This window comes from Podarcis cretensis (assembly GCF_951804945.1).
Source record: "Podarcis cretensis genome assembly, chromosome: 10".
Taxonomy (NCBI): domain Eukaryota; kingdom Metazoa; phylum Chordata; class Lepidosauria; order Squamata; family Lacertidae; genus Podarcis; species Podarcis cretensis.
The window spans coordinates 36492975-36519239 of NC_137179.1; the positions used below are offsets into that span (position 1 = coordinate 36492975).

Below are 26265 nucleotides of genomic sequence, written 5' to 3' on the forward strand. Positions count from 1 at the left end.
AGTCATAGTGAATTTAATTTATTGATTTTAAAACATTTATAAACCACCTAGCGTAAATGGTTTATAAATGTACGCTTGTGGTTATGAGTGAGACAACAATGTAATTTTAAAAATGTTCTGAACCACAGGAAGTGAAGAGCAGAGATGCATGTTCAAAACCATAAATAAACATGGGACTGTAGGACCCTCAGGGATGGAGGCTACCTCTTCATCATAAATAAGCATGAAGCAGCAGCACAAGTAGGCTTCAGTGCTTTCTGGCAGTAAGTATTTGTTGCAAGGCTGCTACAGTAACTCCTGACAGTCTAGTGTCCTATATCTTACTCTCTTTTTGCTGTTGCCTCCACTAGACCTCAGGGCTCCAACCTTGTCCTATTCCGGTCACTGCATATATGCCATATATTTAAAGCACATCCCCACCCCTGCGCAAAGAATGGGCACTAAAGTTTACCCACCACAAAGCTAAAATTCCCATCACCCGTAACAAATTACTGTACAGCTTCCAGGATTCTTGGTGGTAGTGGTGGGTAACGTGCTTTAAAGGTATGGTGTGTGCACACATAGTCAAGCGCCTCAGCTCCTTAGCCATCAGTCTCCGGGCTCCTTCTCTTCCCCATTCCACTTCCACCCCTTCCACCTCTCACCATTTCTCTCTTCCTCCCTCTCTCCCCTTTCCTTCCTGCCCTCTCCTCCAGGATCACAACCCCACTCACACACAAGTATCTCTGCATGGCTACAACCTGCCTCGACTTGTCACCTGACCCACTGTCATAGGGACCATGTGGCAAGTTGGAACAGGATACAGCCACCCAGAGACATAGGTTTTACACTCCCTGGGCAATCTCAGCTCTGCCAGGTCTCTCCTTGGCAGTGAATGCTCTGGCAGGTTTTGGCAGCCTGTTTCACAGCAACACGTAACTTTGTTTACTTACCTTCTCATTATATTTTCATCCCGCACTTCCTCAAAGGATTTGAGTGTTGTATATATATATATGGTCTCCTGTCAGGAGTGCATGCAGGAGCCAGGCCCTGTGACCAGTAGGGCTTCGCAGGACTGGGGCCTTCCTAAGTTTGTTCTGGAGAGGCAAGGCGCGGCCGCACAGGTGAGGCCGCTTGGTAACTCACAGCACCTGGTGGCAAGAGCCAGGAAGGGATATAAGGTCAGCATTTTCCTTTGGCTCATTGCCACAGCAACTCGTTTCCCGCCCTGCTGCATTTGGCTTCTTGTTTTTTTGACCCTCAGACCTTTGACTTCATGACTCCTTGCTTCTCGACCCTCAGACCTTTGACTTCATGACTCCCTGCTTCCTGACCCTCGGACCCCTGGCTTCTGGACTCTCATTCCTGCTCCCACCCCACCATTTTGCCCCCGGTCCCAACGTCCTCAGCTGGCACTTCGATCGCCCATAGACCTCTCCACCATGATAATCAGGAGGGAGATTATGCTGAGATGGCTGATGGGTTGCTTACCCAGAATTGGGGGTGGGCGACAGTTGCGGCCTGGTGCAGAGGCCCCCTCCTCCTTGCAGCTGGCTGTTGGTTTTGGCCTTGGTTAGAGCTGCCATACGTCCGGAATATGGCAGACGAAAACTGTGTCGAGGCAGAAATAGCTGCAAATCTGGATGTATGGCAACCCATGTTGGAAGTCTATATTTTGGCCCCCAAAATAAAAGCTCAACAACTTTTGTGTCTGGATTTTCACTTTTTGAAATATGGCAACCCTAGCCAGCCAATATTTTAAATTTGCATTGGCCAATAGAGGCCATGGAGGGTGCGAAGCTTCAGCGGCAGACCAGAGTGATGAAGTCTTCACTCTGATCAACTGCTGGTATATTTAAGCGGGCTGCATTGGGCTGAATGCTTAGTCTAGTTTCTGAGGGTGGTGTGAGTTGATGTATCACTTCCACCCTTGAGCAGGTACAATATCTCAGGGTACCCTGGTAAAGGGGTCTGGGTGGAAGTTTCTGTCCTGGAAACGGGGGGTGGGGAGCACAAGGTAACCATGGCATTTTCCTCCCGGCAGACAAGAGCATCAGTTGCAAACCAAAGGAAAATGGATGCCATTAATTTGGTATTGAACTCTATACAGTAACTACAGGAGAAAATACCAATTCAACACTGCAAATACGTAGAAGCAGTAGAAAGAAATGTAAAAGATGATATTCAGGAAAGCACCCTAAATATGTTATAAAACAGTTTAGTTTATTTTGTTAATGCATCTAATGACTGTTTTCATTTAAGCAATGCATTTATGGGAATGCATTTAACAATTTTTGGAGAATGTTTTTAGCTAAGTTAAAGAAGAAATAAAATCACAAAGCTCTTGGGAAAGAGACGAGAAAGTGTCTAAATGTTATTGCCAACTCCAGATATTAACAAATGATGTGAGTCTGACACACGGATATTACTAGTTTAATACTGTTAAGTAGAAAATGTGGATTTATTGGAAGCCACCTACTTCCAAACTGACCTACAACAGAACGTGAGCTTAGATTCTATGTAAGTCTAGCACCAATGAGACATACAAAACTATTCCTCAGCCTTTCCCTTAGAAGTCTGAGACACACTGCCTTGCAGGCATTTACTATTACTTGTAAATGCTTCAGAATACATTCTAATGAAAGGCACTGTGTTAGGAGCACTGAACTTTAGCCAATAAAATAAAAGGAAAGAGCACACAAGCAACAAAAAACAATATTTGTCTTGCAGACAAGGCAGTGTTCCAAGTTCCCCATTCAGTTCAACTTGTGCCAATGACTGGGATGTAGGTATTTTAGGAATTGCATTTCGGATAGGAAGGATAATTTTATTTCGTTTGTATGTTAATGTGAACCTACTTAATCCATATTTGCTGTACATAAATGCAGCTCTCCTTCAAAAGTAGCACTTCTATGAACTTTGTGATGCCATACTCCAACCAAAAAATGTGTATACAACTGCCTATATGAAGGGAAAGGGCCTAACTTCAGCAGAAGAAGGTGGAAGCCCAAGTGTTTTGCTATTAAAAAGTTAATTTCTGTTTTGAAAATTACTGTAATAGATCCATGATTTTAGTAATGAACTATTTGTTTGAAGTACTGTTTGAAGCATTAAAATGTTTTAAAAGCATTATATTAGGAAAAAATTGCACACAAAAATGCATATCCTTGAAGAAATGCATGTCAAAATACAGACACACTTTTGCACAGACATTTTGTTAAAAAAAAGTCAAGGCAAACTCATTGGAAGATTGGAAGAATAAGAAGCACAGAAACTGAAACTGGCAAATTAGACACTTCCTAATTTCAGATGTTTATCTGAACTGCCTGACCTTACCATAGTGTTGCTGAGAATACAAAGTGAGGGTGGGGAGGTAGGTTTGTGAAATGGTAGTAAATAATGTGTTGAGAGGTTTGAGACTATGCTTCTCATTCAAACCTCCAAAATAAACACAGAGAAAGAGGTTAGATGACAGCACAAATATAAATGCTGCGGAAAGGCAGGTCAAAGTGCAAAGGGATACAAGTGCAGGATAGTCTCCCCCCACCCCCAATTATTTTATGTCCTAATCCTTCAAAATCTTGACAAACTCCTAGAGGTCAGAGAAATCCTGAATGAATTGCAGTTCCATCCAAATAAATATGTTTCTGTGCAATTAGTTATGCTACTGGGACATTTTCAAAAAGGAACGTGTGTTGTTGCAGCTCCACAGGCAAGTGATCTTCTGTGGTTAGTCTTGCTACAGATGCTATGTTCCTATTTTTCTTCTGAATTGGCAACTGGATACAAATGGAATCCCTCTATGTGTCAATTTTATCCTAGTGCCTCATATCGCTGACCTGTTGTAAAAGCTGGAGAAATCCAATCCATCAGGTAACACCCCCCCACACACACATTGTTTTGTGTCTTCAAAAAATGTGAAAATGCCACCAACATGCTCATAATGCTCATTTCTGTTGCTTCTTGTCATCAAATACCAAGGAAGCAATCAATACCACTGAATGCTGCTATGGGCGTAGCCAGGGGACCCAGCTGCCCCCCAGATGAAGTAAAACAGTAGAAATACTTAACTAACTGACTAATCACATCGGTTCTGCCCCCCCCCCCCCGCAACAAAAGTCCTGCCCCACAACAAAAATCCTGGCTACGCCCATGAACACTGCCTTGGTTTGATAATGGGCTGGATTACAGTGATTAAATTTAAGACAGAGGTGCTGTTGGTAACCAGAAAATCAGATTCAGAGATTGAAATGCAACCTGTTCTGGAAGAGACTGCACTATCACTTTAAGAGCAGGTTCATACTTCATGTGTGCTGCTTGACCCTGAATTCTCAGCTGAGTGGTGGCAACGAGTGCATTTGCACAATTATGTTCAGTGCACCAGCTGCTACTTTTCCTGAGTCAGTCTGATTTGGCGACAGGTATCCATGTCTTGGTCACTTTACATTTAGACTGTTGTAACATGCTATAGTCTATGCGAAGTTACCCTTGAAGAACATCTGGAAACTTCAACTGGTGGTAGAAGCAACAACTAGGCACTGTCTAACTGGTGCCTGGTACTCTGATATTGAAAGAAACTGTACTGGTTGCCAGTTGTTTTCCAGGCTTAATTCAATGTATTGTTTATAACCTCTATAGCCCTAAACAGATTAGGACCTGGTTATCTAAGGGGTGGCCTATCCATTATTTTCCTATCCAGTTATTAAGATCTGCAGGAGGCCCTTTTGAGGATACCCACCCACACAGAGAAGCATAGATGTGCATGAGTGGTCTTTCTCCCATGTTGCTCTCAAATTGTGGAGTATGCTTCCTCCAGAGCTACAATTGGTCTCATAGAATCATAGAATCATAGAGTTGGAAGAGACCACAAGGGCCATTGAGTCCAACCCCCTGCCAAGCAGGAAACACCATCAGAGCACTCCTGACACTCCTCTTTCTGCTTTTGGAAAAGGTGTCAAGACACAGCTTTTTAAATTTGACATTTTAAAGATCTTTTTTGTTATGTTTTTGCATGGTGTTTTAAAAAATGTTTTTACTGTTTTTAATCTATTGTACACTGCCATGGTGTTTCACAGAAAAGCAGTATAAAAGTATTTGAAATAAGTAAAATGAGTAGAGTTCTAATAGTTTTTGTAGCGTTGTGGTGGAGCTACCTTGCTCCATTTTCGCACTGTGGCAACACCACAGTGTGATGCAGCTGTTGTTGGTACTCTCATGGCATGGTTTGGAGGAACTTCCTGTAGAAATCACGAAAATCAGCAATGAGATATGCTTCTGATCCGTGTTTTTGCCCCACCATGACCACCCAGCGACTTGATTTTCATGGCGTACTCCATGAAGGATGTGAATGACAGCACATTTGAATGCCTTTATGTAAAAACAGTGCCTAGTTACGCCTTGGATCCCTGTGTTTGTGCAACGATGATGCCCCAAAGCCCAGGATCTTTGACAGTGATCCTACATTGCGGAAAACCCGAGCCTTTGACAGTGATCCTACATTGCGGAAAACCTGAGCCGATCTATGTTCTTCTGCCAAGGCTGTGTTGCTACAAAACCCAGGCCGTGCAGGAATGTGAGCTGAGAGATTTTGGATTTGTGTGTGTATTAAAAACATACCCATTTCTACCACATCCTGAACTAGAAAACCAATACAGAAAAACATTTGTGGGCACTTAATATGCATAATGCAAAAATAAAAATTTAGAACAAGCCCCCCAGATTATTCTCAGCAACAAAATAGGAAGGAAGGAAGAAAAGAAGGAAGGAAGGAGCAGCTATTCCCCTCCCCGCCCCCGCCCCGGGACAGGTAAGAAGCCTGATGGTAAATAGGCACCGTTGGCACATAAGCTTCAAGAATAAATAAAACACGGCAGCAGGAGCGTAACCTGAATGCCTCAGCCCAAGCAACGGAGAGGGGAGGGCAGCGAGGAAGCGCCTTCCCTCCGCGTTCGCGTTCACAGTCCCGAGGAGAGAGGCGAGCGGAGAGCGGCGCACCCTCACCGCTCCTCCCGCCGCTGCTCCACGCGCGCCTTGGAGTCGGGCAGGCTTGGCGACGCGGAGCACTGAGGGAGGCCGCGCCTGCAGCTCCCTCGCCAGCCGCTAGCTGTCGCGCTGGCTCCGGTTTGCGCGGCTGCTGGCGCTCGGCAGAGCTCTCTCCTGCTGCTGCCTCCGTCGCGCTCGCTCCCCATTTGGCGAGCAGAGTCGGCCCAGCAGCATCCGGAGTCGCACCGCGGCGCAGCAAAGGAAGTAGCGCGGCGGCGGCGGCGGCGGCGAGGAGCGAACCCCCGGGGAGCAGCCATGTTGGCTGGCGGGATGCCGTGACTCTCCTGCGCCGGGAAGGGAAGGCGCCCGCGGAGGCCCTCCCGCGGCACCAGGCAGCGCAGCGAACAGGAAGCGGCTCCTGGGCGGCGGCGGCGGCGGCGTTGGCACTGGTGGGCTACCGAGAAGGAGGCGGCGGCGGCGGCGGCGGCTGCAGCGTGCCCAGAAGGAGGGAGCCGAGGGCAGGGCGAGAGCCGCCCCCAAGTCCCGGAGCGGCAGAGACCCGCTGCTGCTGCTGCTTCTGGTGAGTTGGGGGCGCTCCTCATTGTCTCCGGTGCGCGCGGGTCAAGGGCCTGGCGGGGAGATCAGCGGGGTGGGGAGGCGCCGCGGAGGTGTGGGGCGATGGGGCGAGCAGATCTCGGCCGGGGGCGGGGGAGGGAAGCCCGCCTGGTGGGGAAGAGCGAGCCCCTGTTTTCCCCCCAGATCCCTGTCTCTCATCCGACCCAAAACACCTATGTCTAGATGCGGAAGGGGGACTTGGGATCTGTGACTTTCTGCCTCTTTCCCTCCACCCCCTCCAGGATGGACGGGGAGAGAGGGATAAAGTCCGGACTGCGACTGCGTGGGAGGGATGGGACGTGGTGGCGATGTTTTGGGGTCTCCTCCCGTGCGCTCGGATCTCCCCAGGAGGGATTTCAGGCTTCGGATTCTCTCTGTCTCTCTCTCCCACCCACCCGATCCCGGGTTCTCCTGCATTTCCGGGCTGCGCATCTTATCTGTCAAGGACTCCCCCAGAGGTGGCTTGGTGGCTTTTGCTGGCGTACGGCTTTTCTGGTGTCGGGGTCAGCTGTGAAAAGCTGTGCAGATAAAGGCAGGAGGGGGTTATCACGACACCGAAGGATTAAGCATTGCTCTCTTCTTTGTGAGTGTTGCGGGGGGGGGGGCGGCGGGGAGGCCGGTGGAAAAGCAGGAGGGGAAAGGTCTGGGTTTTTTTTTATATATAGTCTGCCCCCTTAGCTTAGGCCCCGTGAACAAAATGGGATGGATGCCCTGATATTGTGCATTTCCTGAGATCCAACTCTCAGGATGGTCGCGCTGTTTGTTTCCTAACCATTGCTCTATATATGATCTCCTGCAGCAGTGGCACATTCTGTCATTCTCTTAACATTCCTCGGGTTCCTCGCCCTTTCCCCCCTTTCTCTCTGTCTCCTCCCACTTCTGTCCCGGAGCGCTTTTTAAATGACAGGATATACGAAACACTTACTGACCCTGAACCTCGGTGACCTCACTCTAGCCAGCAATCCCCCCCTTCCTCTCCAGGATCTGTAATGTCACATATTCAGTGCAAGAACAGTGGAGCCTACTTGGTATGAATCACCATTTGAGATTATGTAGAAAACATAGCACTGTAGGGTTTTTAGAAACGGATTAGCTTCATTCTGCTCTTTGGCTGGCCTTGAGCGCCTGCTTATTCTTTTTATTGTAACAGTTTGGGCAGCAGCAGAGAATGTTCAAGTTCTTTAAAACTCAGTTGGCGTCTTGTTTATATCAGCTGTATGCCAGCGTTCTAAAGACCTGAAGGATAAAGAGAGAAACTAGAGCCAGATATTTCTATTCAGAATTCTTTCTCCTTATTTGTGTAGTGCACTCAAACTAAAATGAAAGTGTGAGTATGTGTATGCTAATCTGAACATATGCTTGTGCATATTTGAATGCGTATATCTGGAATTATGCATAGATAGCATTCCACTGTTGTAATGAATGTATAATAGATTGATCTGCTGTTCCTTAAAATGGAAAGTTAAGTGCTTTTTAAATGGGTTGTAATCCTTAGCTTTGAGTTGATTTTGTTCCCTGGTATGTTTGCCGTCTTAAAAGGGGCAGTTCTAAATTTAATTTCTGTTGCACTGGTGATATTATGATAAAATGGGAAGAGAATGGGAATTTCCTTCCTATTTTATTAAGGCAACAGATACTACCCAGTGATATGGATAAAAATAAACTTGTTCACAGCAGATTTTTTTTTAGGGGTATACCTTAAAAAGTGTGGTTAGTAAGTATAACATAAGGGTTTGCTAATTAGGAAGCTACGATTGGCTGGCCAGCTGCAACACCCCATTGAGTATACACCCCTATAGGCAATCCCAAGTTCACTTAAATAACAAAATTACATGAGTGTAACAAGCTTAGTACCTGAACTTCTTGGCTGAACAGAAACCTGAACTTGCCTTCTGCGTGTCAAAGCTGCACCTTCTATTCACTGCAGCATGCTGGCCCCCTGCCATACTGTATTTCAGTTTAGCTGCAGTATGAAACTTGCAAAAGATTTTGGGCTAGATGACCGAAGAACCTCTCCTTCTGCAAAAGCAGATTAATGATTAAGAAAGACTGAAGATTCCAAGCTATCTAGCAAGGCAAGCACAGTGCTTAACCCCAAATGTGAAAACTGAATAACTGTCACAACTCTACTACTAGTCCAAGTCCTGCACTTCTTTAGGGTAAAAATAAGTAAAAAGGTGGAATGAGGGTGTGGATTGTTCACTGATCTTCCAGCACAACCCAAAGCATGTTTATTCAGTGAGGCCTACTTCCTAGTAATTCATTTGGATTGCTATCTTTTTCTGTTCTTTTGAAATGAGAAAAAGGTTATGATGTATGAGGGGTGCTATGGAGAATATCACTTTTATTGAAATTGATGGCAAAGATCCAGACTACAGAGGATCAGGGACTTAATATGTCTCTTCTAGAAGCAAGCAGATTAGAATCTTTGGAGTATCTGACATCACTTTCAATATGATGGCTAAAGTTAATGGCTTCGGTTGAATTGCTTTCTTGCTTGTTTTCACAAATATTTCCATTGATTTCTGAGTGTTCTAGTACTGGATTTCTGACTTCATGACAGTTATTGCATGATAATCTTCTGCACGATCATTTCTTTGGTGTTACATGTCTGTTTTTCCATGCCTATAACTGAAATACAGTATGAAGCATCTGTGAAAAACAGCAAGCAGTGCTCATGCCTAAGTGTTTCATATTTAAAATTCCTCAGGGGGTAAAATAAAAGAACCATTGAGTACCAGAAGAAATATTTGCTGTGTTATTTTTAGAAAATAGTTTGCCTATTTTTCCTTCATTCAAAATATGGTAGCCTTGAATATTAACAGAGTTTGCGGATTCACGGAGCAGATACCTCAACTTCTAAAATTATACAGTGAATTATATTTTTGGTCATTAATTCACAGTGCAACCCTATATATGTTGACTTAGAAGTAAGCCAGGTAAACATTGCTAAATAGAATGAAAAGTACATGTGAGCATACTTTATATTTCACAGATGCTACTTAATTTTATGGAATACCTGGGTCTGCATTTGATTTCGACTTATCTGTACCATGTGCTGATGGATATAGCATTAGAAGCCCTTCCAGTTTCCAAAGCCTGCTTGCCTTCTCCAGAACTTTCATATAATTGATCCCTGTTTCATCTGCTTCCCCTGCCTAGCGCTCTCTGTTGGTGTAAACTTCTGTCTTCTACTTTCCTTTGGCCTCTTAAAGGATTTTTGTGTACATTTGTCACCTTCCCTTGCAGATATGTTATGTGCCTTGATAAATCCAGTATAGCATACATCTTGTTAGGAGGTGGGATGACCAATGTCTAGATAATGAAAATATTGTAGCTTTATTCTTCTCCCTACATGGAGATGCTAGGGATTGACTCTGGGACTCTATGCATGTAAAGCACATACTCTATAGCCTGTCCTCAAAGAAGAAAACTTAGATTTTAAATATTTTGAGAACCTTGTTTTTTATTTTTATATTTAGAAAAATATTTATAAAATGCTATTTCGTAAAAAAAGAGAGAGAGAGAGCAAAAAGAATCAAAGCAGTTTACAACAAAAACACTATAATCTGGCAAAATAGAAAAGGTCCCAGCGGGCATTTAAAAGTTAAAGCAGAAAAAAACCTAACATGTTTAAAATACAGTATTAAGAGGAGTGTCCAGTAGTCCAGTACTGTAATATAATATAATATACGGTTTAATAGTGTTTATTAGAAAGATTAGATAATATGGAATTCTTTCTTCAGTATGATCCATTTATACTTTATATTGTAGTGTTTGTGATTCTTTAGCGAGCCAGTGTAGTATAGTGGTTAGAGTGTCTGACCAAGAGCTGAGAGACCTGGGTTTGAATCCCCACTTTGCCATGAAGCTCACTGGGCTAGTTATGGACTCTCAGCCTAACCTATCTCACAGGTTTCTTGTGGGAATTACATGAGGAGGGCCAGGAGGTGGGATATGCAAGCAAAGCAAGAAAGCAAGCAATGAATGAATGAATGACAAACTTTCGAGCATTGTGCAGTTTGCCCGAGTATATTATTCATTTGCAGTGGAGTATTTGTGCTGTAATTGTTTTTCATTGCCCAACAGCAACACAAATATGAGGGTAAAAATGTAAGGAATATGATAGTACCCATTTAGAACCTGATAAGGGAAAAGAAAAACTACGTTGTTATTTCTAACTTGGGAGACCAATATGGCTCTGCTCTGTAATTCCTATAGCATAAAAAGGAATCAAAGCAGCGCAACCATAAGAAGTATATACATGTGGAATTATGGTAGCTATACTTAATTGGGCCTATTATCCATGCAATTACTATTTTATTGGAGGATTTAAAAAACATGGTTTTTAAATTGTTTCTGAACTTTTAACGAGATGGCGGATTAATGATTGGGCTTCGTTCTAGACCAGCACATGTTTGTGTTGCCCTTAAGATTGCTAATTTGTAGGAATTACATAATTTTGCTTTTCCGCTTCTCATTTAAATTAACTGGAATATATAACTCTGCTTCTTAATATACAGTGGAACTTCGGTTTAAGAACAGTCCTGTTTATGAACAATTCGGTTTCTGCAAAGCAGAAGTAGTGTCCTGGTTTGCGAACGGAATCCGAACAGTGGAAGGGCACTGCCAGCAGGAGGCCTCATTAGGGAAAGCATGCCTTGGTTTAAGAACGGTTTTGGTTTAAGAATGGACTTCGTTAACGGATTAAGTTTGTAAACCGAGGTACCACTGTATATTGCTGCTGAATATGTTTTATGATTAGTTATGATTACATACTTGTAGTTGTTTATAAAGCAGAAGAACTGTTTCTAGGTAGAGGAGTTGATGATGGTTATATATTTCAATTTTGTCAGTGAAAGATTTTGAGGTGATTCTTATATTTGTTTTGTCCAGCCCAGATTTTTAGTCACCAAATTACAGAGCTTCAGTCATTTCCTTTAAATTTTTGTTTACTGGCAGCACAGGTTTTCTTAATCTAGACACACCCTGAATTTCCTTTATGAACGAATCCACTTTTCAAACATTTTTTTCTGTATATGTTTCCCCTACAAATTTATTTTTCCAGTACAATATGTTCTGCTTTGCGCTTAGAACTTATGTAATGCTCTTTGTTTGGATATAAATCACACAATGCTCTCATATAATAAGTATTATGAGATAAAATGGTTAATCAAGCCCATTGTAACATAATAATAGCTAGCTTAACACTTTAGAAAGCACTGAGTTTTGCTGCAAATTTCCTATGCTATGTATGTATGTTTGTTGCTCTGTAATGGATTTTCCAAATTGGAAGCCACCTCATTTCTTAGCAACATGCACTTTGCTTAGCAAGACTAGAAGTGGACAACCTATTGACACAGAGAAAATCCCTCAGTTAATTTAAACAAACAACATGTGAAAGGGGCCTGGCTGGGAGAGGACAGAGCTTGATAAAGGCTGTTTTGAGGATGAAGCATCTTTTCAGAACTGTTTTGTTTTTCTGTTTTACGAGCTAATTTCCTAAGGTTGTTGTACATCTTGCTACTTTTATCCATTTATTTGCATCTTGACATTCCTTCCAAAGAGTTTTGGGTATTATTATTGTTATTTATTGTTGTTGTTGTTGTTTGTTTATTATTATTATTATTATTATTATTATTAAAATAGCTACACCTCCCTATACCAATAGATCTCAGGGTGGTTCACAACATAAGATTACAATATTAAAAAAACACAAACTACATAATAAAAATAAGAACAAAGACAACCCAATAATCCCCCCTTTCACAATACATTTAAAAGGGCATTGGGTGTCCATTAAGGAGGAACGTTTTCGCCTGGCACCTAAAGGTGTCTAATGAAGGCACCAGCCAAACCTCCTTGGGGAGAGCGTTCCACAAATGGGGAGCCACTGCAGAAAAGGCCTATTCTTATGTCGCTACCCTCTGGACCTCTCGCGGAGGATGTACCCAAATAAGAGTCTCAGATGGTGATCTCAGGGTCTGGGTAATCTGCCTAGGCTAGGCTTCCCCAACCTGGTGTCCGCAACATGGTTTGGACCACAACTTGTTCCTGTTCATTGACTATATTGGCTGGGGCCGAAAGAAGTTGTAGTCCAGGCTGGTGTAGACTTTTACAGTTTTATTCCATGAGTACAGGAGCCCTGGAGGTAACTTAACAAAAAGTCCTTCCAAACCATGGTTGGCAATCTGGGAGCCAGCTTTGGGAATGCACACACTCTTCCCACTCTGGCACAAATTGCTCCCGCCCTTCTCTTGTCAGTCTTAGTAGCAGTTTGTTCATTTGTTGCTGAAGTGAGCACATTTATTACAGTTATATGCTGCCTTTCTTTCAAGGAGGTCAGCGCTGCTACCCCTGCACTGGTGCTAGCCATGCCAGTGGACTGTAGGGAGACTTCCGACACCTTTGCCTCCCCTAATGCCTCCTGCATCTTCCATCAAAGCCAGAAGCTGTGAGTAAGGTCAGCAGCAGTCCACGGAGGAAGCCCTAAGATGCAAGGACTTAACATCTGGCTTCTTTGAAAGCTATTTCCAAGCTAGGAAATTCAACTGCAGAGTGATAGATAGATAGATAGATAGATAGATAGATAGATAGATAGATAGATTTAGATAGATGATAGGTAGATAGAGATATAAAAATACAGCTTTGCCCTTGCCAGTATTTCTTTGTCTTTTTTATTGTATTTTAAATATAAACATGTTCTGATAACTTTAGTATGTATGCAGAGTATTTATTTACTTATTTTATTAAATTTGTATACCACCCTTCATTCGAAGATCTCAAGGCAGTTCACAGCACAGAAATACAAATAAATTACATAATAAGAACAAGAACAAAAAAACCCCATAACTCCCACAATCCATAATTATGAATACTCCAAATAAATATACAAATAATCATGGGTTGGTGTAATTTTCTAACCTTTTATTAAGATGGAATCTGGTGTTTTGTTTGTTTTTATTTATAACATATATACACCACCCACTTTTATCTTTTTATGTTTTATAAACATATAAAAGTATATACTATGGATCTGTACAATACAATTATTAAAACATCATAATATATAGAAAATTCATTCATTAAGTGAATAATACTCTGTCCAATTAAAGTGTTGGACATGAGTAGAATGTGTGCTTTTATTTAAAATGCATCTGGGTTATTTGTGGGGCACAGGAATTTTGTCATCCCCCCAAAAAAAAACCATAGTCTGGCCCCCCACAAGGCCTGAGGGACAGTGGACTGAAAAAGTTTGCTGACCCCTGGTATAGCCTATTAAATTCAGTGGTGCTGACTTCCTGGTTAGCTTACAGCAGCCTCAGGCTGTATTCAGACTTGGCGATTATTCTGTTAGTTTTCCTGGTTATGCTAGCACTGCTGTCCTAATTTCTAATGTTCTTTTTACACCACAGTGCTTGTTGAGTTAATGGATCTGTGCCTTTTTTTATCTATATACCACTAAATTTTAAGCAGCCGGAAAGAACTGTATACTGGAACACTGACCCAAATTTTGCCACATGAAATTACAATGCAAAACTCCCATTAGAAAATAACAGAATTTCAAATGGATTTTTTTTTGCCTGGAAGAAGTTAACATGAAAGTTGGTGCTAGACTTTTGCTAGATTCCACTGGACTTCCAGAAGTGGTTTTTATGTCATGTGAAAGAACACAGAAAACGTGGAAATTAACAAGCAAAACAGGGTTGGGAAAACGGAATAAAGCGCTGTCTGAATGCAGCCGTAGTCTTGATTTTAGGTGTCCCTGGTCTAACACTTCCTGGATATACTGTACCAAATTGTCTGCCTTTTCTAAATGACAAAAAATTTGCAGTTACTTTTTACACTCATCTATAGTTAACATTACAGTACTGCTTATTCATTGTGTCACGTTGATTGGCTATTCTCACAATTAGGTTCTAAGTCTAATCCATGCAAACTGTGCAGTCACTCCTTTCTGTCTTTCTTTACTGTGTGTTTGTGTGTGTGTTTGTAAAGTTAATGAGAGTCACCTCCTGCTGTGAGTCAGCAGGAATGTGGAATTTATTCCAGAGTTCAGCAGGGATCAAGATGTGAATCCTGATGCTCTGTTACAGTGCTAGTTTCCTAGTCTTCCACATAAATACCAAAGATGAGAATTATGCTCATCTTGGCACTCGTCAGCCTCTCCTGCTCTAAGAATGCATTGATAATTTTAACGTACCTTCTGCCTCTATTCTGCTCCTGTTCATGGTCACGTAAGGGTGTTGTATCTTAGTCTAAGCACAAGTATCCCATTTGCATTGATGTGAAAACGTGCTATAGTCTTTCTTTGAAAAAGCTTCCCCCTACATCCTGTTGGCATCAACCTCTGTTCCCTTTCCTAAGGAAGTTAGGAAAATGACTATTTGAGTTTTCAATTAAATGAGGGGTGAACCCTTTAAAAACAACAGGTCAACACCATTAGGACTATGCAACATGATTAAATAAGCTACCATTAAATAGGAAATTGGAGGTTTGTGTTTGCTGACGGGCCTCAAGCCATTTTCCTGGCATCATTAGCCATGGGAGGTTTTTATTTAGGTGAGGGTGTAGACTAGACTTTGGCCCCATAGGGCCAGGGGCGTACGAAGGGGGGTGCGGGGTGTGTGGTCTGCCCAGGTGCCACCCTGATGGGGGGGGTGACAAAATGGCGGGTGGCACTCATCTCCATGGGGCCTGCAGCGCGCATGAACCATGCGTCTCGGTGCCTGCAGGCTCCGTGCTGTCCGCCCACTGCCGTCCCTATGGGTGCCGCGGCCACATCCCGTCCCTGTGGGCGCCATGCACCCCGTCCCCATGGGTGCCACGGCTACGGCTTGTTCCTAGGGGTGCCACGTCTCGTCTCTATAGGGACAGGGTGCACCGCAGTGCCCATAGGGATGGCACGGGACACCAAGTGTCCTGTTCCCTCCCTATGGGCACTGCAACCCCCGCCCCTATGGGCAGTTCACCCTGCCCCTGGGCACTCCGCCCCAGGTGCCCGAGAGACTTCCTCCGCCGCTGCAAAGGACCAGTGGGGGAATGGGACCTTTTTCAGCCTGAATGCTACTTTTCCTTCTAGGCAAACTTCTGGGGGTCACATGCACATGCCTCCGTATGGTAGACTTGTCTCTACACACATCCCTCTGTGCCCTCCATTCAGCCAAGCCAGAAGCGTCATCAGAATTCCAGGACACATTCTAACCAAGAAGAACAGCCAAGGAGGACTGGCGAGGGCGGTGGCTGGAAAGTGAGTGTGGCTGGGGAGAGTCCCAAGGGCCACATAGAGGCCTAGAGGGCCTCCCAGACATGATGTTCCCATGAGGAGCAGAATGTATTTATGTACATTTGCCTCCCAGACATGATGTTCCCCATCAGCATTGCCAGTTGCTTTCTCAGGAGCACCCCTTTGCGACCAAGTTGAGATCTCCTCTCGCTGGGTGGGAGAACCTAGGGCAGCTCCATCTGTGACTGAAGCTTTCCCCTTCAGGAAGTCTTTTGATGTGCTGAGAGTCAGAGTGAACTTTCCATTGTTCTATGATTTGCATACGCAAGCAAGCAAAAGAAGCTATTTCACAGTTAAATGGATTGCTTCTCTTCTGCGGGTGGGGAATCAGAAAGGGAGATCTGGCTGATTTTCACCCCTCTTCTTAAAGCTCAAACTTTGCAGGTAGAAATACATGTTTCCTCAGTGAGAGCCAGTGTAGTGGCTAGAGGCCTGACGCAAGATGAGTGCCGCACCCCATATTTGCTTTTGACTGGACTTTTACCTTACCTTTACCTAGTACTAGGACCTGGAAGAGCAGGGTTCAAATCCCTACTCAGCCATGAAGTTCAGTAGGTGTTATTGAACATGCTTAAATTTAAGTCCCAGTGTGCTCTCTGTATCACCTGTTTTGCTATGGCTGGTTGCATCCCTCCCAATACCACAATTTGCAATTGTATGGTTTTATGTTTTTATTGCTGTAAATCAGTTTGATTTTTTAAAAAAATGATATAGCAGTATACAAATATTTATAAATAAATGAGCAAACCTTGTATAGCTATTTTAGGAAGGTTCAGTCTATAGAATTTATTTTACATAATTTTGGTCTTGAGGGACTCCTAAGCCAGCTTTGAAATAAATACAACAAGAAATGCAGAAAAGCACCATCATCATATGAAAACAGTATAGCATCAGTAGTACCCAAATCTTTTTTTAAAGAGGGAGGTTGTAAATACTTACTGAAAGGCTGTGACCAAACGAGGGAGGCCTGCCTTGGGCAAGAATTCCATAATTGCTGTGCTACACTGAAAAACCGTAGTCTGTTGTGTATCCTGACTCATTTTAAAGGCAGGTAACATGGAGCAGGGCATCAGATGTTGACCAGACTGCAGGTAGAGGCAAACATGAGATCAACTGGTGCTTCAGATATTTTTACCCAAACCCATTTAGGTCTTTGGTTGGTCGCCAGTGGAGTTGATATAATATAGAAGTTACATGCTCTGTGCAGCAAATTCCTCTTGGAAGTTTGGGCACTGTATTTTGGACCAGTTGTTGTTTCCAAACACTTTTCAAGGACAGTCCTACAAGGAGTTCATTACTGCAGCCTAACCATAGTGTTTTCACAGTAGGGATAAGTGTGATCATTCTTGTAGCAGAGCTAGTGTCGAGCAGAAGTGGGAAACCTATGTATGCATTGCAATTCCCATTGTTCTTGACCATTGGTCATGCTGGGTTGGGCTGATGGGAGTTTTGGTCCAACAAAATTTGGGGGCTACGTGTTCCCCACCCCTGGTAACTACCAAGACCTCTATTCACTCGTCACCAGTGAATTGACATTTTATAGAGAATTTTGATCAATTACCCTGTTATAATAACCCTGTTAAGTTCCCTTGGAAATCTGTGGCACGATGCCTCTATACAGTAGTTTGTTTATTAAAATCTATACCGCTCTTCATTTGAGGATCACAGGGCAATTTACAGAATAAAAACACAAAAATACATAACATGGTAACTAGCAAAATCAAAACCTTTCAAAGTTTAAAAGGCCATAGATTGTTTAATAAGCCAAAGGCTAGTTAAGCCTGAAGTTCTTGCTACGCTTGACTGCAGGCATAAGCCATTCTTTCAGCAGGCAACTTAGGGGAAAGGGGGTACAGGAACCGAAATAAGCAAGGCAATTCACCCAACGAAGAATCTCTTTTCCTCAGAGAATCTCTGAAGAACCTGAAGAACCCCCCCCCCCCGGTTATTCTTTATTTTATTTTTATAATTTTTTCCCTATATTTTTAAAGAAAGGGCTCCTGTCATTTGAATCCCAGCCCTTCAGTGGCATGAGAGCATTTGTGCACTTCATGTCCTCAGAAGCAAGACCAGGGTCATAAGTTTCTTAGGAGCTTTGTTCTTTGTAGAACTGATTAGGTGTTTAAGAATGTAGTTAAGATTGTTGGATTTAAAATTTCAAAGTCCACATTATGAAACATTTAATGAAGCAGGCTGTAACATTATTGAGCAAATTGCCGTGATTGACTATCACCCCTCATTAATGGTATTACTGTTGCTAGCAAAGACAAGGAAGCCTGGGGGGGGGGGAGCAAAGAACTGGACAGAGTGGGTTAAATTTCTTGTTTGTTTAGTGTAGATGTCATTTACTTCCACTAGATTTTTGGGAGGTAACATTCATTATTAAGTTGCATAAATGTAGGGCCTTCAATATGAGTTAACTAGGTTTTGTTGTTTTGTTGTCTTTTTATTAAAGATTTTCTTGATTTACAGAAGTATGTGTAATGTTTCTCTCTTGTATTTTTTCCATGTAACATTTTTACAAATGAGTTTTATTTGTTGAGACATTAGGAAGAAAAGGGGGAGAGGGGTGGAGGGGGGGGAAGATGGGTGGGGTCGGGTGGCGATGTTTCTATTTTGCTTAATGTATGTAGGGTTTGGTGTCAGCGTTGCTCGTGCAGGTTCTCTGCTGTTCACTTGTGTTCCTTTGGTGGTGAGAGAGGTTGGAGTTGGCCTAGGGTGTGGTTGTTTGTTAGTGATTGGCTGTGGTGGTCTTTGTTTTCATGTGTGAGTGGGGTGTGTGTGTTTTGGATCAGGTTAGCCATATTGATTTGTATGCTGTCGGTGGATTTTTGTCATTGTCTTGTTGGGCTATGTATGTGATAAAGGGGAGCCATACCGGGAAAGGCGTCTTCTGTTTGTCCCTGTGCCACCTTCAGTTTATTGGTTACTTTTTCAAGTAAGGCTGTTTCCCATACTATTTGGTACCATTGGTCCATGCTTACTCCTGACAGGTCTCTCCAGTGTCTGGTTATGGTGTTTCTGGCTGCTGAAAGTAGGAGGGTTATGAGTTCTTTGTGGTGTAAATGGGCATTGTTGTCTTAGAAGATGTTTAGTAGGGCCAGTTCTGGGATGATTTCTAATACTTGCTTAGTTATTTTACATATTTCTCGTATGGCTGTAATATGAGTTAACTAGTTAATTGGTGCATTGACTTCCTTTGCTAAGCACATAGTTCTGACAGTTGTCTTGAAGATCTGTTTGTTTTTGTTTGTTTTATTTGGGGAGGGGAGGCAGAAAACACTATACAAATTTTACTAAGCTTTTTGGAATCTCTAACCAGTTGCAAAGAATGAAAAGATTAAACAGCTTCACCCCAAAGATGTCTTGTGGAAATAAGAAGAAGTTTATTTTGGTAGAATTACAGTAGAAGACAGTTACAGTTTGGATTATATGACTGACTGAAAATAGTGCATCACAAAGAAGTGTAACTTTTCCCTTGCATATGCTGAAGCACATGCAAGAAGTAAAACGATTTCCATGGCACGCTTCCCATGCTCGCTTAATGCACACTGGGCTTGTTACAAATTCATGTCAGGAGTATCAGCATATGATTTATGTTGTGTAAATCATAAATACTTTATTCAGTATTTTCACTGCTCATTTAACAGAATCTTCTGGCAGTACTTGAGAGGGAAACCAATCCCCTGAAGAACTTGCTGCTATCGTCAGCAGTATCTCCTCATTAATGCCGTCTGCAGTCAGGGCTGCACTTTGTCTGCTTGCTTTTGAAATAATGTTTTACATGATGAATAAAGAAGCCTCTGTTTATGTTGTTTCCAAGTATCAGGCTTTTGTGAGAAAGTGAACAAGGGTGGCATGTAAATACGATTAGGCTACTATAACATTTGTGAACTATTTAGCAAAGCTATTTTTCTGTTTCAAACAGTGTTGTTATAAACTTGAATGCTTGCAGATAGGGGATATGGTGTGTCTTGAGCTTAATATGCATGCATGAACTTTAATACTATTCATTTACAAGAAAAAATAATAACCCTCAGTTAAAAGCAAAGGCATAAGGTTAGGATGATTTTAAGGCAGGGAATGAAAATCTGAACAATTCTAGTCTTCTGTAGAAACTAGGGTAACCTTAATTCTGTGCTTCAGCTTTTGGCAGTAAAAGGAAAGAGACTACATTCTATTAACTGTTATTTCATGTGCTAGTTGGGTGCCCAATCAGTTTCTGAAGTGTCTTGGTTTTATTTATTTTCATCACACCATACGACTAGGCTAGCAAAATTATCATGCTAATTGTTCAGAATAGGAATTGCTCTAACAACAACAACAACAACGTGTTTTTAATAGCTTGTCATAATTACATATTTTAATGGTTAATAGTTCTTTTCATTCTCTATAGTTTTCAAGTGTTAGGGACTACTGATATAAAATCATGCTGTAGTCAAGTATTTTTAGGCAAAAGCATTTTCATTTACATCAGCTGTTGCCAATCTGATGCCCTCAAAGTGTTTTGGACTTCAATTTCTATCATGATTGTGTACCACCAGGTTGGCAAAGGCTGATTTACATTAAGATTTCTCTTTCCAATGTACTGGAGCATTCTTTTCGCTGAGATTCCTTGACTTTTAGTCTCTTCCACCCTGTTTATATAGTCCTTTCCCTCCCCCCAGCTACCACTTCTTTCCAAATATGACCCAGTTTCTGTCTTTTCTGCAATTTGCTTAATCCCTAAATGTCCTTTAGGGAAACTTCCTTCACAGGGTAGAAAATTTTATCTCAGGCCCTGCAAACATACAGATTGATACCTAGCTTACGGTGACAGTGCTTACAAAGTCTAGCCAAAGACCACCATATTTCTACCAGTGTGCCATCTTGTGTTTAGTCTAATCTAGTGTGAGGAAGAACAGCAGTATTCAGAGAACAGCACATGTACTCCCTCTGGTTTTTATTAGTCAGCTGCTAGAGCTTCTGAATAATACACCTCGTTATCTGTAATAAATGGTCTATTTTGTCAAGATCAAGTACCATGTACATGTCAGGGCAGGCAGGAGTCCAAGGGGTGAGCAGAAGAGGCAGGCGGACAGGAGAATGATCCAGGGGAAGGGGCCAATGACTTGTGGGGTTCTGCGCCACCTGTGAGGCAGGAACTAGGGTGGAGGAAGAGGAAGAGTCTGGGCAGTCAGAGCTGGGAGGAAAGGAGTGGGGGCAAAGAGTTGCAGGAAGACTCAGAGGGGAAAGAAATAGTATCAGAGAGAGTTGGGCCATTAGAAACTCCTCCATCCTCTCCAAGAACAAGGAAGGGCTTAAAGTGACAGGAGCAGCTACAGCCGCTGCATAGGAGAAGTCACCGGTTGCTTGTATCTCAGACAAGGGATTTAAGTGAACTGGAAGGGGGGCGGTCGCTCTGTTGCTCCAACTGTCCAGGTCGGAGCACATGTCTAAAGAAGCAGATGCCTAGCTAGGCAATCAACAAGCACGAGGTGTATATTCCTTGCACCTTAGGAGCAATGTCATCAAGTGTTTTGCCAATAAAGAAGGAAACTTCCAACCACTTGTCCTCATTGCGGCTGGCTGTGCCCGGGACAGTACATAAGGCAACAAGTTTCTATTTGGCCATTTCTAGTAATTGAGCCAAATAACTGGAGGAGTTTGACAAATATTAAATTGATGGATAGTCAGATGAGCATATACAGAAGTTTTTGATTAAAAACTCTGGCATTGTTAAAGCATCCTTTTAAAGGGTGGGAGGTGATAGCAGACTGTTTTGAGTCGCCCTAAATCATCAGTAAGGTAAAGGTAAAGGGACCCCTGACCATTAGGTCCAGTCGCGGACGACTCTGGGGTTGTGTCACTCATCTCATTGGCTGAGGGAGCCGGCGTACAGCTTCTGGGTCATGTGGCCAGCATGACTAAGCTGCTTCTGGTGAACCAGAGCAGTGCATGGAAACTCTGTTTACCTTCCTGCCAGAGCAGTACCTATTTATCTACTTTCTTTCAAACTGCAAGGTTGGCAGGAGCAGGGACCGAGCAACAGGAGCTCACCCCGTCGCAGGGATTCAAACTGCCGACCTTCTGATTGGCAAGCCCAAGAGGCTCAGTGGTTTAGACCAAAGCACCACCCACATCCCTAAATCATCAGTACAACAAGGCAAACATTAAAAGGTCTGGGGAGGGAACAAACTTCAGAGAATATTTAAGTGTTCCCCATCTAGAAAAAGTAAACACTGGTTAGTCAGCAAATGGGGGGAAATAGAGTATTCTCTAGTGTGTCTGCTTCACCCCTGGATCCTAGCATTAAATAGCCTGTAGTGTGTTGGAACCCATTTGTCTGATAAAAATATCATACAATACTTGGATTAGGTTTGTTCAAATCATTATTTAGCTTTTTTTAAAAAAATAACAACAGTGCAAATGCTCTCATAAGTAGGGTGAATAGTGACACATTTTGCAGATATTTCTGTTTGTAGAATTACTTCTGCGTGGAAGAAGATTATGCTGCTTGCAACTTTTCAATGTATAGTGAGACTTTAGTCCATTGCTTTTGTTGAGTCTCCTCTGAGTATGTATTAGATGGATATCATTCTAACAGTTCAAATTTTATTTTCCTCTGTCCTTGGTGAATTGAAACCTTAAGATAAGCCAGTCTGTCAGAAGCTGGAAGTATAAAAATAGAACAACCTTTTGATTTTTAGCTACATTTTTGTGGGTGGGTTGTTTTCGTATAGTTTTCCAGTACAATGAAACTTGTATAATATACAAACTTGAACTGAAGTTCAAGAAATAGAGTAGAAAGTGAGGTAAGGAACTGTACATGGCCATTTACTTAAGTTGGCCAGCATTTTCTATGCAAATCAATGTGTGCCGTGCAAGAGGATAAAAAAAAACATCTGATTTGAACCTTTGGTGAGCTTTTGTAAGAACTATGAGGAAATTTTTGCCAGAAAGTTCGTAATAGATATAGAAACTGTTTCAGAAACCCTGGGTGGAATAGTGCATCTTAGGAGGAGAAGTTGAGATAAGGGGTGCTAACTTGGGGAGGGGATGGAAGAAGGAAGATGTGAGCCATAATTTTAGCATGGTTGAAATTTTCATATCTGTACTTTCTCGTGATGCACATGTAAACCTTTGCCTGGGCTGCATAATATTTTACACTGCAAAGTGCCTGTGTAGGGTAGTAAATATCCCACATGCTGTGATAAGCATGTGAAAGTCCTTTGTATCTAAAAAACTAGAAATTTTGACTCTGTACCTGTAATGGGAATACATAGCACAATAGCGTATGGTTTTGATAGGAAAGCATTTTCACAATTCTTTATTGGAAAGAATAATTTTGAGTACTACATCGCACTCATTCTTGAGTCATTCTTCATCATGCTTTTTCTCTTATTTATGTACCAACATGAGTTTCATTGGAGGAACAAAGGAAATAAAATAAATATTTAAAGCTCTTGCATGTTATTTGGGATTACTTGAATGTGTGGATTTTTGTTTTCTGCTTGTGCTGGTTCCTCCTGAGTAAATAAACTAATAGCTTTGTTTCCTGTAGGGTTCCCTGTGGCTCCACATGTGCCAGCAAATGTCAACCTAGGTGATCGTCTTTTCTATTTGAACAATCAGTAATTTGTTTTGTTGTGTTGAATCTTGAGGTGTTTATATTGTTGAGCTGGCAAAGTACACAGCATTATTCAGCTTGACACCTTATGCATTAAGAAGATACTGGACTTGAATAAACAGGGCTGTTTTGACTTCCATCTTCTAATTTAATGGAGAAACTTATAGTATCCAGCTGCAAATGATTAACACACTTCAAACATTTTCCCTCTAAGTGTGATTTCAGAGGAAGTCAGTGTGATTGATAAGCATTTGACTACCTTGATTTTCATATTGCTTACATTTTGTTAATCCTCCCTTTTCTAACAGGGTTAATTAGTAACGGGAGGATTGACAAAATTGGTATGATGTGTATTACTAGACAGAATTATGATGTCTATCCAAGCCTCTTGTTTCAGTCAGCCTTTTTAGCCTAATTATCTACACATTTTGTGCAGTTTGTGTAGCAAGGCAATACCTTTGCATTACCTACTTCTTATAGCTGAAATTTGCAATCTAGGTGACTTTGGCAATCTCTGTTGTAAACATTGATAGCGAATATTTGTTTGGCTACCTTATTTTTTATAGTTGCAAGAATATCCATGTCCCATAGGACAAAACCCAGTTGTTTAAAAATATACTATTGAGATGTTGCAAAGTAGCCTTTTTATGTTTATCCAGGATGGATAAGTGTTAGAGGCAGGTTTGGAGTGGTTTTTTTGTACTGGAATCTTGTACATATGCTAATAAAGGTTTGAGAATCAGAATCTGTTATTGAGATGCCTTATATTTTTAACAGAGTTCAAAAAAGAGCTGTTTTTTAAAAAGGGAGCTGCTTTGAATAATGCATCTATATTTATTTTACTTTGTAATATCCATAATGAATTTTTTTAAGCCTTACATTGAGCAGAATGATGTAAGTGGTAAGTGAAGACATTCTGTAAATGGTACAGTCAGATTACATCAGTGACTAACAACTATAGAAAGCCCTCATTCTGTTCAAGTTCACTGAATTTGTCTCATGTTAGCCACCTGCATATGAATGAAAACATTTATCTACAGTGTAGCTGCTGGAAAGTTTAGAAATGATTATAGTCAGTATGGTAGGAATGAGCTGAGCAGATAAGCAGCTTTTGCTGCAGCCGATATATTCTATTTGAATCTTGCTGTTAGGATTGCTTTTCAGATCTGTGTATATGAATGGTATAGTTTTAAAGGTATTTCTGCATTTGAAAGTCCAGTGTTTGTAAGCCAGAAATGATTGCCACGTTCTTGTTCAAAGGACATGTATTTTTGCGGGGGTAGAGAAGGTAGACTTTATTGATAGTCATATAACCCAAAGTAGCTAAAAAGAAACAGCAGCACTATGCATCTTTTATTCATTAGAAATCTGTAATATGTGTGTACATTGCTGTGAATGTCCAAAATATGGTGAACTGTGGTGTTTTCAAGTATGAGTCCTGACAATTCTAGATGGCTAATGTTGACAGTGATCTAAATGTAATTTGCCAACTTGTGTATATCCGAAACAGCAGTTGGGGCGCTGTCAGTATTTCATAGATTCACTTGGACATTCACACAAATCAGTTGAGATTGTCAGAATTCACATGTGGAAGTCAGTGTTCACTGTGATGTAGTATTTGTACGCAAGAGTAAACCAACGCAAAACAAGATAAAATGGTTCTCCGGCAGAACAAGTTAATTGAGAACAGAGTGGTAAAGAATAATAAGCACTTCTAGGGATCTTTAAAGAAATGCCTCTGTTGGATTTGTTTCAGACTTGCATTGAATCTGGGAAGCAGTAAGTAGATATCAGAGGAAAATGTGCCGTAATGTGTAGGTTCTCTTTCAACAAATCAGTTTTTCAACTAATTGCCTTTACATTTAAGTTACCATGAATACAAGTAGATTTCAAATTGCAGCTTTTTACCAAGCTGTGAAGTCTTGGAGCCAGAGCTTTAAACGAGCCCTTATGCTGTCCTAAAACTCAGTCTGCCTTTGGTGACTAGCCAATGTAAAGTTTGCAGAGTAGGCATGATATACTCAGACCAATAAGTAAACGTGCTGCCTCCGATAGTGGCAGGTCTTAAGATCCCAACCTAATGCAAAACAAGTTAATAATCAAATCTTTCACAGGATTTTCATAGGTTTAATGGAAGGTGTGCAGTGGAGAACTGTTGTAAAGTAAGCAAGGACCTTATTTATTAGACTTGCCTGTCTTAGATAGTTTGAAAGTGACCAATTTCCTATTATTAGTAACCTCTGCTAGCTGTAAAGAGGTAGTGATAGTTGGACAGCTAGATGAACGAGTCCCATTCTCAATAGATTTTAGCATGTATTCTCTGGTTTCTGTTTTTTCCTGAAGTTAGTTCAGTCTTTTCGTTTAAAAGGGAATTGGTGGTAACTCTTAACAGCAGCTAAACCCTTTTTTGCATATATGTGCTACTAGAAGTTTTGAATTCCCCATGAATCTTGAGGGAGAACTTACCTTTGAATTTTCTGGGTCTGCCTTTAAGAGACAGAATTTGTCTCATAGGGAGAATAGAAGATCAAACAGATTTGCTGATTAGATCTGTCACACTTTGTTCTGCCCTTTGTGCAGACCAAATACCAAATTTAACCAAAGTATGGAGCAATTAAGGGCACTTGGTGTCTGATCTCACAGCTACTGGCACTGAATGGTAGGCAGAGGCATACATAAGGATTGGCGAAACTGGCCCCACTGGGGACGCAAGCCGGCCCCCCTCCAAAGAACAGTCACCATTGGAGATTGACTGGGAGAGGAAGTGACTCTAGACCCCTTTTGGATTCTGCAT

General features: G+C 41.9%; 1 protein-coding gene across 1 annotated transcript in view; it reads left to right on the top strand.

Annotated features, from left to right (window-relative positions):
- The first annotated feature begins 6100 nt into the window (after window positions 1–6100).
- CDK17 (cyclin dependent kinase 17) overlaps window positions 6101–26265 on the top strand; it is a 70703-nt gene continuing 50538 nt past the window's right edge. The window contains exon 1 of the mRNA XM_079991931.1: window positions 6101–6541. The gene's annotated coding sequence lies outside the window, so the exon portion shown is untranslated. The remainder of the gene's footprint in view (window positions 6542–26265) is intronic.